This window comes from Rhipicephalus microplus, chromosome X, assembly GCF_043290135.1.
Source record: "Rhipicephalus microplus isolate Deutch F79 chromosome X, USDA_Rmic, whole genome shotgun sequence".
Lineage (NCBI taxonomy): Eukaryota > Metazoa > Arthropoda > Arachnida > Ixodida > Ixodidae > Rhipicephalus > Rhipicephalus microplus.
The window spans coordinates 189764859-189779112 of record NC_134710.1 but is presented as its reverse complement, the minus strand read 5'-3'; the positions used below and the strand labels follow the sequence as shown (position 1 = coordinate 189779112).

The 14254-nt window shown below is 44.8% G+C and overlaps 1 protein-coding gene across 2 annotated transcripts in view; it reads left to right on the top strand.

The window, feature by feature from the left end:
• Positions 1-14254, top strand: part of Inos (Inositol-3-phosphate synthase) — a 79605-nt gene that overhangs the window by 43392 nt on the left and 21959 nt on the right. The window contains exon 1 of one of the 2 annotated variants that reach the window (XM_037428791.2): positions 1572-1739. The exons of the other annotated variant lie outside the window; for it this stretch is intronic. The gene's annotated coding sequence lies outside the window, so the exon portion shown is untranslated. Of the gene's footprint in view, positions 1-1571; positions 1740-14254 lie in introns of those variants that run through there. 2 annotated transcript variants of the gene reach the window in all.

The following is a 14254-nucleotide window of genomic DNA, read 5'->3' as shown; positions in this document are numbered from 1 at the left end:
GTTTCGTTGTATTTCAGTAGGGTCGTTATTTTGGCATAAAATTTAGTATTGAATTCAGTATACGTTCATGTAAGTACGATTTTGCCATTTGCGTTTTTTACAGAGAGTGATCAGTTAATTTGTGAAGATGCAGCATGTATGTAAACACGTTTTTCTTTTATATTATTTCGTGCAACGCACTCTCCAGCTCTGGCCTGTGTCTTTCGGCTTCACTCCACTCAGTATTTTTGCACACAAGCAAACCGGGTGGGGCGCGATTATTTGCTGCTGCTTTGTGGCCCTCATGAGTTGAAACAAAATAAATATATATACAACATGTTGACAGTTCAAACGCATACTTCGCAATAGGAAATGTGCATGATGAGCTGCGTATCCTGCTAATTCTGATGAAGTAGCCAGAATTGGCAAAAAGATACACAATAATGACACACAACAATAATAAAACTGCCGGGTTGTCTATCCTGTCCATTGACCCGGCGTAGACGTTTAAGGTAGCTAAACGTTATAATTTAACTGGCTTTATTGAAACACTCACAAAAAAGGGGGAGGGGGTGAGAAATAGATAGCTTACACTATCCTCACCCATAAGCTGGTAGCTGATGTTGCAAAATCACAAAGTCATTTATTCCAAATATAATTGGGGGTGTGATAATCACCTGGATATCTATGGTAAGTACTTTACATAAAATTAACGTATGCAGGAACACTTAGTTAACTTATCACAACAGCTATCATTCTCTACAAAGTATCGTAAGTATTGCTTGAAAAAGACGGCCATATTCAGCAGTAATCCATTATCAGCCGGATAGTCGAATAAAACTAGTTACTGATCTCATTGGTGCATGATAAATTGCGAAATTTACAGTGCAACAAATACGAAGTCAACAGGGTCACCCTTGTGTGTTTGGACCTCGTCTTTGGTATTGGGTGCTCCTTAATCCCATTAGCAACTAGCCGGCTTCCAAAGATGTACTCACTGTTTTGAAGGAAGTAAACAGAAAGGCAGGAAGGTTAACCATAAAATCTTCTAATCGGGTACCTTACATGGCGTACAGGGGAAGGGAATTTATTTATGCTTATTATATTATTTAATTAAATTGCCTTCATTTCACTTCGTTGCTTCGTAACAGTGGATTTCTGTTTTGGGAGGCAGCCGTTTGGCCCCCCGGCAAGGATGCCTCTCCGCATGCTCTGGTGTGCGGGGAAAAGCAGCTGCGACAGGAGGGGGGGCCCGCCGGTCAGCGACCGTCGCGCCAGTCGAGCGCACCGCCACCGGTGCCAAGGTTAGCAGCCACATGGCCACACCGGCAGCACGCGGGCGGCACGGTACTCTTACAGCTACGTTCGTGCAGCGCGCGTCGTCATGTTCGCCCCACGTGACGCGCAGCTTCTTGTTTCGTTTCCTGCTGCGACCACGTGACCAGGTTTCCATGGCAACAAGACGCCTAGTCACCGGCTGCGCCTGAGCAGTAGCCGGTGAAGGAAAATTCCACTTCTAGGCGCTTCTCTCTCGGCGAGCGGATTCGACGTGAGGATCGATTTTCCGTCAGTCCGGAAGCAGACGCGCATAAAAGCGCGACGTTGCTACCTGCCGGTCGTCACTTGTTCGCCTCCCCGGCGGAGCACTCTCCAGTCCCGAGAGATCATCAGCAGCGTTCGGCTGTCGTCGTCGTACATTGGTCGCCACCGCTGTTGTTGCTGCTACTGCTGCCCCAATCTTTTCAAGAGCCCACCACAGGGTAGGTGCTGCTTTCGGACCATTACCCCGTCGAGAAATGCATGTCCGCGCGCACTCAACTCTGTGCCGGCAATACTGCTGAGTGGCTTCTACGTTTAGAACTGTTTAAATTTTTCTGTTCTTTCTACAAAGTGATCTTTTGGTAAACAAGGAGGGCATAACGCAGCTTCCGTACAAGCCAAACTCCACTGTTTCGCAAATGAGCGGCTAACATCGATCGTTCACGCCTACAGCCAATGCGCGCCACAGTTGGTATGTTCAAGGGCCGGCCTCGATTATCGTTATTAATCAAACTTGTTGTAGAATCCAGGTGGTGGAATTCAAGGCGGCATTAGTTTTTCTGTTTTATATTGTTGCAGCTTAGCCCTTCTTCTATTATATTTGCGGCTATGTGCAGAGCCATTCTTCTATCACTACGTACTAAAGCAACAGCATGTTTTTTGCATGATTCTGTTGAGCGAAGTGCACCAGAAAAGCGAATTGGAGCATTAAAAATAATGTTGTGATGAAGTTCTCGTATTGGTTGTAATTAAAGATTGTCTCGTGTATTTATACTCTACAAAAGGGTAGTTGGCACTTCCGAAATAGCAGCAGTCTGAAAAGTTAAGCGAAATATATATAAAAAGTATAGTGTGTGTACAAATGGTGTAGATACCTCATTTTGCCTCGCAAACTGAGACTTAAATTTCGTTCACGCAGCTCTCTCTCTACATATAGACTAACCCGGCACCTGTGATAAACAAGCCGATGGACAAACACTGTACATGCAAATGCGAGATCGAAACAAAACAGGATGCGGAGAAGGCCCGTCTCTTTACTGTGCGTCCATTCATCGAGCTTTGCGCGGTTACTATTTCAGTGCCAATACTGTGTTCTGGAGCACGCGTCTTTTTTTTTAGCAAGTGGTTTTGGCAGCCTTTTCAACCTGGTCACTTTGATTGGTTATTCTCGCAGCATAAGTGCGGTTCATACCGGTATTCTTTTTGCCTTTCAAAATGTCAACATCCCAGGGCTGCCTACACGAGCAGTGAGGCCGCCATCATGGTGTCTCTCGCAGTTCGCAGGAGCCTCTCTCGCTCTTCCTTTATCTGGCTTAGCTTTTTTAGCAGAGACAGCTTCAGGCTCACTGACCACCGTTGCATAAGATACATGCAAGCGTGCTGGGAATTCCTGCATCAGCGGTTCTTATGACCAGATTTAGTGCCTGTTTGATTCGATTCTGAGTTGACGTGTCCTCTTTATATTGACACATTGCCTGGCACAACAGAAATTCGAAGAAGCCGTAAGACCCACCATAGCCTTCTTATGCGAGCTGGCAACCCAAAAAATGACAATTTTTTTTTCTGGCAACGTTCCCAAGGCAATTCATGGCTTGCAGGCACAGTGTTGCGCCCGTGTGGGACACGGTGTGATCTTTATGGTGCATTCAGACGACGGACCGAATCCGGATGTGACAGGACGGACGGCGCGTCACGTGACCTCACATCAGCGATTCCCCTCGTCCACCCAGCTCGCGGACTGATGACCCCAACCTGTTTCTCACATCGGGATTCTGGCGGGAGAAAGCCGATACTTCAGCGGATTAGCTCGGGATTTCCGGCAACCAGTACACTTTTCGTCTGCTAGCGGCATGTCCTCCATGGCCCGCGGACAGCTGCATGACTGGTCGCCATCATCTACGCTTGAGCATGGTTTACTTAGTTTCCGGGGGCTTTGTTCTCAGGGGATTAAATACGCAGTAATCACGTTTGGTGTTTCGGGAAATGTCGGGGCCATCGTTTGACACGCGAGATTCTTAGCCTTCATGGTGGTGAAATATTCTAACTTTTGCAACCGGTGACGTGCCGCTTCTAAAAAAGGATGGGAGACGCGTTCAGAAGTTCTACAAGGGGGGAACAATGGGGTCAAAAGAACATTCTGCCAGCAACTCCCTTTTTTTCCTGAAAGAATAACACTCTTCGTTTATTTGTCACAACGCGACAGACATCGCAGCCAAGCGTCACTTCTTACAGGAATCCATGTTGAATACTCTCTAACCGGTCTGCTGCCAGCCTGCGCAGGTGAGCGCCAAATCTGCTGTCGAGGGTAATCCGGCTGTTTTCTCCTAAGGACACCGTCCGTCGTGTGGATGCGCCTGTAGGCAGGTCAGCCAAGGATTAGCCGTCCGCGTCCATGACAAATCTGGATTCGGTCCGTCGTCTGAATGAACCATTACCGGGGACTGTAGTGCAGCCGCATGGAGTCGCATGCATGGTCACCGGATGACCCAAGTGTAGCCCAATGCCCAGTGCATGTCGTCCCGAGCGCATAATTCACTGCACCGTGTTCTGTATTACGCTCCGGAGCGAAACACTTTTTTAAGGAGGCAACGAAACGATGTGTTCCAGAATTGGACATGGGAAATGCTGCATCTAAACTTGAAAGCTGTCGGTAGCTAATCGCATGTTACCATGCAGACTATTCCCGGAACTTTTCTTTTGCTAGGCTTAACAGGACGTATCCTCTATCATCTATACCGTGCCTTTTAGGCAGTGGGTTGTGGTCTGCCTCACAGCTCTGGAGCACCGCTGTATGTAAACAGCCTACAAAGGCCCCTTTTGGCAAAATATCTGCAACATATCACTGAAACATATCTCTCGTTTCCAATCTGGGCAGCGCTTCGAGCCTCCTGAACCTTGATTGTCAAATTGTCGTCTTTAGAGCTGCGATGCTTAAGTTCTCTTCTCTGTTTCAGCCCGCTTCGGGTGGCGCCACTAGCTTAGGCACTGGTCGGTGTCGACCTGAAAGCCTCAGGCACACGCGGATACATGTACCGCTTCAATTCCGGCTGTGTCGAAAATGGTGTTGAGTGCCACTAGAGTTACCCTTTGTGGTCCCTTTTGTACAAGCTTCATCCAGAAGATGCAACCTTGTTTCGCCATGAAAAATTTCTCATGCTTTTTTTACTAGTTGTTGCAGCGCTTTGGTTCTAGAATACAGAGATGACTGTTGAACGCGCTCTTACCCTGTGTATTGAACAAACAATTGTTTTGTTCCCACTCAGAGTCACCTTTCACTATCTCAAATCACAGTGCGAATATGCCAAATAGCTGGGATCGGTTTAATATCTCCACGGTTTGTCTCAGCGTGGCATTTGCTGCTTCAACATGGTCATGTACAAGCCTCAAGAAACAAACTGACATGGTTTAGCACAACCTTCATGAAGTCTTTGCAGGTGAATGACTCAATTATACGTCAGTTTTCACAGAAAGCACTGCAACAGCCAAAATGCGTGACAAGCTTTCAACTTCTGGTTTTCACATCTTTCTAACATGGCGTTGTATTAATTTCTGTAAGTGCCTATTTCTCCCGAGCGCTTAGCCAGTGTTTAGTGCCCCCGTCGTTCAATTCGCAATTACAACGCGACAAGTGACCCAAGGAAGCAACTCGCATTAATCCGTCAGCATGGTGCTTAGTGATAAAATTCTCGCTTCCTGTGCACTACATCGTGTCCCGAAGAGCTACCATCCACTGTTGGATGCGAGCTACGCTTTCTTGTTAAAATTGTGCTTCTCGGCAAACCCGTCCATTGTACTCACAATATTGGTGTGTTGTATAACCTGAACTATAGATTGAAAGCGTTTCTAAATTTTTTGTCCCCCCCCCCTTTAATTTTGGCGTTTTCATTCATGCTTGAAATAAGTCAACAAGTATCGCCTCTGAGTCTTTATTAGTATTCGAAAGCATTGAAAAGGGTTGCCACTCGGCGTCATTTTGGTAAGATCTTCAGTGTATCAGATTGCACACTTTAGTGCTTGTTATTCTGTTTTACGTGCTTCAAATGTACCAGGTTTGAAGCATGTTGTGCTGTGAACCTTTTAACTCCTTTTTTAAATGATTTTGAGTAACCTCATGGACGCGATCTTGTTGATAGGTGGACGTCTTTATGCAAGTTCCACGTGCTTTTATTCAACCTGTGCAACAATATGTACACAACTGTGAGGTTATGTGGAGCTACAGAACTACAGGCAGCATGTTGAACTGATTCCATGCCTTAAATCTAACAGTCGAACGGTGGTTCTTTCACGCCGCGCCATGTGTAGCCGTTCGACTAAACACATAGAAGGTTGCGCTCACCGGGCATTCAGTGCAGTTGCTTTCTACATCGAATATATGTGTCCTGACGATAAAATACTCTGTCGTATTTGCTTCATTCATAAAGATGATTGGAAATTTACTGGTGAAGCAAAGCTATTCGTACTGATGGTGCAGATCACGTGTTTCGCACGTCGCATGTGCGTGACTGGCTCTGTCTGAGTAACTCCTTATTGGGTGCAGTGTTTTTATAATAAAAATACTTATTAGGTTACGAAAAATTAGATGATTGTTCTGTGTGATACTTTATCTTAGAACTGACAAACTGCCTTAGTACTCCTTTCCTTTCCCTGCAAATGCCGGTATCAGTAGGTGGCCACTGAACAACACATCTTAGCGAAAGTTGTCTCTTGCAAAATAACTCTGATATCTTCAATTACTGGCGCAGTGAGATGCGGGTTAGTTTTGACATATTTACAATTCTTAGAATGGCCAACTTGACTATAAAAGTTGGTGAACGCTTATTTCACGTAAAATAAGGTGGATTTCCACCTTCTACGAATAGAAGTTGATGGCACTGGCACTGAGGCTTGATAGATTCAATTAAAAAGACATTGGCCATAACCCGACAGCGTTACGCTCTAAATTCTTAACAAATGTCTTGTTTAAGGGAAGACTTCATTACTGTCGCCCTCAAAAGGAGTGGCCACAGTTTTTTTTGGTAGGAGATGCTCTTCTAATTATTTTCCCATGGGTCTCTGTCATGTCATAACACTTTCTGCTGTGTTGAGGCACAAGGCAATGCAAACTTCGCAATTTGACGCCTTGACAGTTAGTGTTATCGCCAAGCTTAGGTAAGCTTTCTTTTCCGCGGTAGAGTGACGAAAGTCTGTTAAAATATTATATCACCTATGCATTTATTACTTGCAGCGCTTGCTGTACAAGCATGACTAAATGAATAAACGATATGACAGACACAATGAATGGTGTCTCTTAAAGTTCAATCGTGGCTTCGACCACCTAGGGGTGATAAAAAAAACATGTGCTCAAAACTAGTCATTCGCTCAAGAGCAATAGGTGCCCTGCCACTCTACGAACTGTACCCCTCCCCACCCGCTCCTCGCTCAAGCTCCCGAATAGGGTTGTCGCAAGTAAACATTTTCGTAATTACAACTTTTGATCATTTTAAGCGTAACCTGTTCATTGCAGGATACTTGTTAGTGTGAAGTGTGCATGCATTAAAGTCGTCCATGGTCATAATGTCGAAGCACTTAGTGCCGATGTCTGTTCTTTTTTTAATCTTATTTCCACATACTTTCCATTTGGTACGAATGTGTGTCACAGGGGGTTCAAGTTTCAGTTTGTAAATAATAACGACTCGATGCTGCTCTCTGAGAAAAATGGGTCTGTAACATCAAAGGCTCTGAATATGAGTCGATGCTCAGCGAGTGCATTTTGTTCGACGAACACAGCCCATTTACAGCTGTTGTAGTCCTGAAAACTGCGTGAACACTTAAAACAAAATAGTAGGTTCTTCACGCAACAAAAATAGACGCTTTGTTGCAATACGAGGTACAAAAAGTTCATTCTGTAAGTGGTCTGTGTTGTTTCCCGCCATACCCGTTTGCCTGACATAAAGCTGATTCACCCACGGAAACCATGTGCCCTGTATTATTGCAAGTGAGACCCAACTGTCACTATCGATCACAAAACGACTGGTTGAAAAACTTGCAGCATTGATTGTTGCGCATTTTGTTCCCTTGTGTGATGAACAGCTTCACTCGCTGGTGTGCGTTACCTAAACAATGTGTCACCAAACAAACTGAAAATGGTAGCGTCACCAATACAGATCACTGAAAAACAAGCTTGGTTTTGTTTTTCTCTAATTATATAGTAGGAAGTTACATTCCTGTTAATGATTATCATGTTACCACTTTTTCATTTGTTTCAACACTAACAGCGTACACTGTTATACGCATAAGAACCAATGTTTAAATTAGGAACGCACGCCATCACTTGAGTAGTTAAACAAATGCAATGGCGCCGCACACGCATATTGCCTCCTCGACATAATGTCGTGCAGATGTTACCCACCAACACAATTATCATGCCATAGAATGGCCAATCGCCTTTAAAAAATCGGGAGAAAAAAAATCCGGCTAAGGATTATACTGTATAGTGACAGTGCGGCAACTCTAAGAAGGGACCAGATAGACAGAAAAGAGCTCTACTACAATACAACCACGATGAACAACTTGCCCGAATCAAGCTCTTGTTCCTGCTAAGAAAAGCGCGAGTGCAGTTACTACACCAACACTGACATGCACACGCGCGCTTAATTATAAATGTATAAAACTCTATAGACTCAGCTCGATGCTGAAAAAAGGATAATTTAAACAGCGTTCGTTTCTTTTTCTAGACTTTTTTTTGCAGGGGGAGAAAAAGGGAGACGGGAGGCGTGTGTTAGGTGGAGAACCACTCTAAAAAACACAAAAGAAAAAAAGCAGTATTGCTTTTGTGGTCGCTTTGGTGGCAAAAACTAAAGTTGAGAGTTTGAAATGATTGTCTGCAGGATCAGTTGGTGTAACATACTGTAAAAGATGCGCGGTCTGGTAGCGGGAGTGATAAGACACGTTACAGGACAGACGCACTCTAACACTCTGCGAACGCTCATGACAAGCGGCAACTAAAAAAAGATTGCAGATAAAGTTTCACCACCACCATGACGAGTGTGCACACTGTATGGCACAATCTAGCCAAAAACATGGAGCGAATTCCGTGTTCATTGCTCCTTGGGAATAACTCTGGTGGTTTCACGTTCTGGAACCGCGACGGCGTAGGGGAGGACTCCGGATGAATTTCGACCACCTGAGGTCCTTAACGAGCTCCAAATTCTGAATACACGAAAGCGATGAGAGGGAAATGTGTCGCGCTCATTGCGATCCGGCTGCTGTGGAGAATCTAACCTGCGCCTTCGAGCTTAGCAGATCAACGCCTTATCTTACAATCTACTGCTGTGGGTTCACAGCCGCTTCTTGACCAATGATCTTTCCACCCAGAAGATAAGCAGGCTGGTCTGAGCGCTGAGCGAAAAAAAAAACGTAAATGGTCCCCCTATGTAAGAATCGGTATAACACGAAAGCAAAACAGGTCTTTACAGAGGTAGTTGAGCGTTTATTGTGCATTGTTTCAGAAACAGCAACAAAGTACAAAATCGGGTTGGCAACAGCAAGCAACTCGAAGCTTGCAGCACACACCTCAAGCAGAAGCCCGTATGAAATTAGCGTACACAAGACGAGCACGGACTAACAACTGTCACAGCTCGATACTTGAAGCGTGCTGTTCAGACAGAAACAGAAAGAACGACGCGCTAAACGAGTGCACAAGATACAAAAAACAAGTGCGAACAACTCTCACAATTCTTCCTGTGTAGTGTGTCTGCAGCGCGCTCCTTTCGTAAACGCGGCAGTGGCAGCGTGTGAAGTGACCTTCGTCCTCTTCCTAATAACCAGTCTGATAAGTGCGCGTGCAGGAAAGACCACGCTTCGTGGAGTCGGCGCTTCGTTATGGCGACGACCTTTACAGCGCGCCCAACGCGAGCCTGTCGCGCCATCTCGCCACTGATATCGAAAACGCGCTAAAGTTTCGAAGCTCTGAAGACTGCCAAACGATTTGTGGAGTATACAAATGGCTTGTCGTTAGCATGCCAGACAACGTATGCTCTGTGGCGTAGTGGTTAGTGCTGCTGTGTGCTGAGAAAACCACAGGGTCGCTTGTTTCAGTCCGCGCGGCATATGCTTGCTTTCTGTATTTTTACAATATAAATATATATATATATATATCTTTCGACGTCACTTCCGTGAGGGAAGTACGTCAGTGGAGACGTGGTGGACGCCGCCATAAAACACTTTCGTGTTTAAAAAAAGAAACCGTGCACAGACCTATGTTTCGAGCTATTATGTGGTAAATACAGGATGCAGTCTCTGGTTATATCATAGACTTTTTGAATAAATCCCGCTGGCTCTGCACAGCTATTTTCCGATGGAGGCGGAAATGTTGTAGGCCCGTGTGCTCAGATTTGGGTGCACGTTAAAGAACCCCAGGTGGTCGAAATTTCCGGAGCCCTCCACTACGGCGTCTCTCATAATCGTATGGTGGTTTTGGGACGTTAAACCCCACATATCAATCAATCAATCTGCACAGCTACATCTCAGGATGTGTTTTAGTGCACATGCGCGAGTTCACGCTTTCGTGAACTTTCAAATAAACGTCTTTTGTGTGTGAGCATCTGTCCTTCAAGTCTTATTTACTCCTGCTATTAAGCCGCCACAAAAAGAAAAAAAAACGTTTCTTGACTTTTCGTCTGCCGCCTGCCACCTGCAACCGACGCACGTTGAAGACCACATTGCCAACGTAGTTTGAACAAATATTAACTCACAATCACTAGAGACGGTTTTTCGCAGCGGCGAACGGGTGTTGCCACGTTTGAACACATAATCTAATGGCCTTCTCTTTTCCACTTCTTCACCATCGCCGATAGCCGGCCGATTAGCCGCCGCCATTCCTCGGTTAAAGGCGAGGAAAGCGGGCGCAGCGCATAGTCCGCGCCACCCGTTTCTTTCTTTTTTTTTCTTTTTTCTCTTGGGCACTGCGCTGTGTCGCCTTATGGCTGACAAAAATTAGGTGCATTTTTCTTTCTTCAAGGATCACTACCACCACCGTTTCTCGCCGTAGGCTGCAGGGCAACGTCCGCCACACGCCGCATCGTGGCCGCGCCACCGAGGAGAAGGCCGTAGCACTTCGGTGCGGTGGCGCCATCTAGTTTTGCATAGACAAACTAGCTGCGGAAAACGGTCTATTGTGGCTTCTTTTTAGACATCTGCCTGTGTGATCAAGCAGTGCGCTCGTCGCCGTAGGGTGACCTACCCTTGATAGCCACAAAGAATTTTTCAAGCCGTTACGTGGTTATCTTTTAGAAACACTGCGTTACGTGCGCACGGGAACAAATATGTGCGTACAAGTTATTATAGCGCAGCCTGTAGGTTTTGTTCGGCAACATGTCTTTATAGACTGTGTTAATAAAATAGGGGAAAGTACAAAAAACTGGGCACAAAATACTTCCCATGGCAACAGCATTGCGGATTCCAAACGTGGTTGGTATGTTCAACAGTATTGAACAAGTGACCTTTTACGAAGCAGCACTTGAAATGTCCTCCAGGTTATCTCTGTGCTGTAGTGGCCTTCAAGAAAAAGTGTGGGTGTTGCTGCTGAGCGATTTGCGAGTGATAAAACGAGTGGGCTTTGTTATTAAGCATGAGCACGCATAATGCGGTACATGATTTAACTCTTCTGAGATTCTAGATTTTTCCCAATTTTAGCCCGCAGCAATAAAGCCGAAAATTGAGAGGTTACGTGATGAGAGAACGATTTCGGTGTCAACTCTTTTTTTCCTGTGTCTTTGTAAGAGTGAAGATTAAAAATACTCATTCGCCATTATGTCAGGACTAAACTTCTGTAGACCATGCTAGACATGTACTGCATAAAAATGTGTTTTTCTTGTGATAACGTGACTTGTAATGTCATTCGCCATGAAATATGAAGTAGCTTACTTGTGCATTCTAAAGAAGAACATGAGAAAACTGCAATACACTTAAGATATGCCATTGAAGGCTAAATGCTTTGCTCCATTACACATGTCACTTGGGGACTCTGACAATGGCGTGAAAACCCCTTTCTTCGCAGTAGCACACTTCACCCACAATGGCGGAAAGCTCAGTAATTAAGTCACCGCAATGGTGCCACTGTGGTGAACCACCAGCATATCGAGTTATACGCATTCTCTGTAACTATATTCGTCCAGGGTCTCGACTAATGCGCATCTCACGATGATCGACTCTTTTTTAAGCTTTTTGAGTAAGCAGGACTGCTGCACCTACATAAAACCTGCTGCCGTGGTTTGGGAGCCTAACACGTGTAAAATAACACCTGCTCGAAATTTGGCTGCACAGATGCTTAACAGGATGATATCGACTTTTCTAAAGCGCCTGTTCATTCGGAAAGCATTTCTACTTTCTCTCACACAAGCCTGTTGCACAACACGATACGTCTGCGAAGGTTTCTACTATCGTAACCATCAGCCTAAACCCTACCCAACATGGCATATTCAAACCACCGTTTGGTATGCAAATGCTATGACTTTTTTTAATATGCAATTCTTTCGTGTTTCGGGAAATCAGGCTCGCCACGAGAGCGTTTATTTAAAATATTGCATCAACCGTTCTTATTTATGACTAGTATGTGGTTTTTCAGTAATTTTCCCAAAGTGTTTGATAACGTTAAAATAAACGCCTCGGAATGGCCAATACAGTGGCTATACGCATATACTCTAGGAAACTAACTACGCGCTTTTCAACCAAAACTTGTATAGCTGTCTACGCATGAAAACCGTGGGCGTATGGGCCACGGGCTTGAAAGGACTTATAACGACCCCAAAAAAGCACATGATGTACTTAGAGTTTACTTGCGTGACAATTGCATACGCAGAGGGTGAAATAAAATGCAAATCAGGCACAATTACATACCCCCCCCCGCCCCCCGTTATTATTTCCTTTCGCCGTGGCCTTCATGTCTCCAAACACATTTACGTTGTCACATGGGTCATATGAGGTAATGTGGTCGCATGTCAAAAAGCCACATGGTCACGTAAAACAAACAAAAAAAACTTACAATAACACTCATGCAACACTTAAAACGCTCTTAAACATCACTGGTGCGTGCCATCCAAGTCATCGACCGCAAGTGGATCATTTCAAGTGGACAACGTGGTATGTCAAAACTTTGAGCAAGTTGCGAATCTATTCAGACAGCTTTCCTGTCAATGTAGTTTTTTTAACGTAGCAAGCAACCATAACGCATGAAGCCCTGTCGCACTATCATTACATGGTTTATTTCTTTGCGATATTTTTACCGAACCGATCCTGCAGTGATGACGCGTTGTCAAGCACAAGTTGCACTCCTAACATTCGCTCCCAGCGTATGCGCGACTCGAGAGGTCTTCATTAGAGAGGCTAAGCAAAATCTTTTAATAACTTTGTGTACTGGGACGTATGCTGGTATAGGAATGAAACTTGCGCTCGATATCCGCATTTCCGCAATTAGAGAGTTCTAGATTTTGCGTGCCGAAAACGACTTTGGGTACCTGAACAGCCCTTTTCGTACACCGACAGCCCCACCCTTTCCTTATGTTCGTTTGGATACTATACTGATTAGCGTTTTTTTTTTGTACACCCGGCGGTTTGCGCTCCCTAAATTTGGGTGCGCAAAACCTAAAACTCTCTGTTTTCGATGCTCTGGCTGTAGCTGGACACTCTTCTGCGGAATGTCTTAGCAGCTCGCTTGAATATCGTCGGCTGTTATTATATGAAGAACGCGCGTCAGAGATACTTTGTTCTGCAATTCGTGTAGCGAAACTTTTTTTTAGTTTTCGAATATTACTGCAGTGGTCCGAGAATCTTAATGTGCCAGTCTGACAGTGGCAGGTTTATATAGGGCAGTATTTTGCGAGTCTGCGCAGTGGCGGCTAGCACCATTACACAACTTGCATGGCAATGCTTTTACCAAATGCGTGCACCCAGTATACCGAACCGGAATGTATACGCATGATTTGCATTTTCGCTACTTTTGGTACTAACATCATTCGTATATGAGCCATTCGATGAATTGCCGCACTTATAGTGAAGTTGTTTTGGGCGCTATCAGTCTCTGCGCATAACAACGTATGAAAGACTTCTGTATGGAGACGTTCTCCAATGACGTTATAACAAGCATTGCGTAGCTGACACTTCTAACGTCAAACATCACCTAATAATCTTTAATTATGTTAAACTCCTTTAACTTGACAGGGTGGCCATTGTTCTTAAACAAAACCTACATGGAGCCATTCTGATTTGCTTTCTTTGTGGCACAACTGAATATCTCTAAACTTGTACTGGCATTAGCATTTAGACGATAGCACAAATAGCTCTAAATTATGTGTTTAGCCACGAGAACCTTTGTGAATTCCACTTGTTGTGATATGGCTTTTAAAAAGAACGTTTTGCTCCGTGAATGTGCAGACTACTTTCACGCTAAGTAACATCGAACGTTATGCTCGATCACTGCTTTTGCTTGCTATGTGGTGCCTTCGTGTCAGCATGTAACATGCAATGAATCTTAACTCAGCCATCTAGAGACCGCACTTGCAAAAGACAAAGCGCAGTATGGAGCAGGTATGAAATTCTCTTGCAATGTGCCTCATACAAGGTACATCTGCACCAGCTTCGAATACTATGTCTGTGGATTAACCGGCTTGTTAACAGCTTCTGTATACACGCATTAATATTTTCCTCCTGATTTGCACAAGCCTCAGCCATTTTTGGTAGTGCGCTGAACAAACAGGAAAGT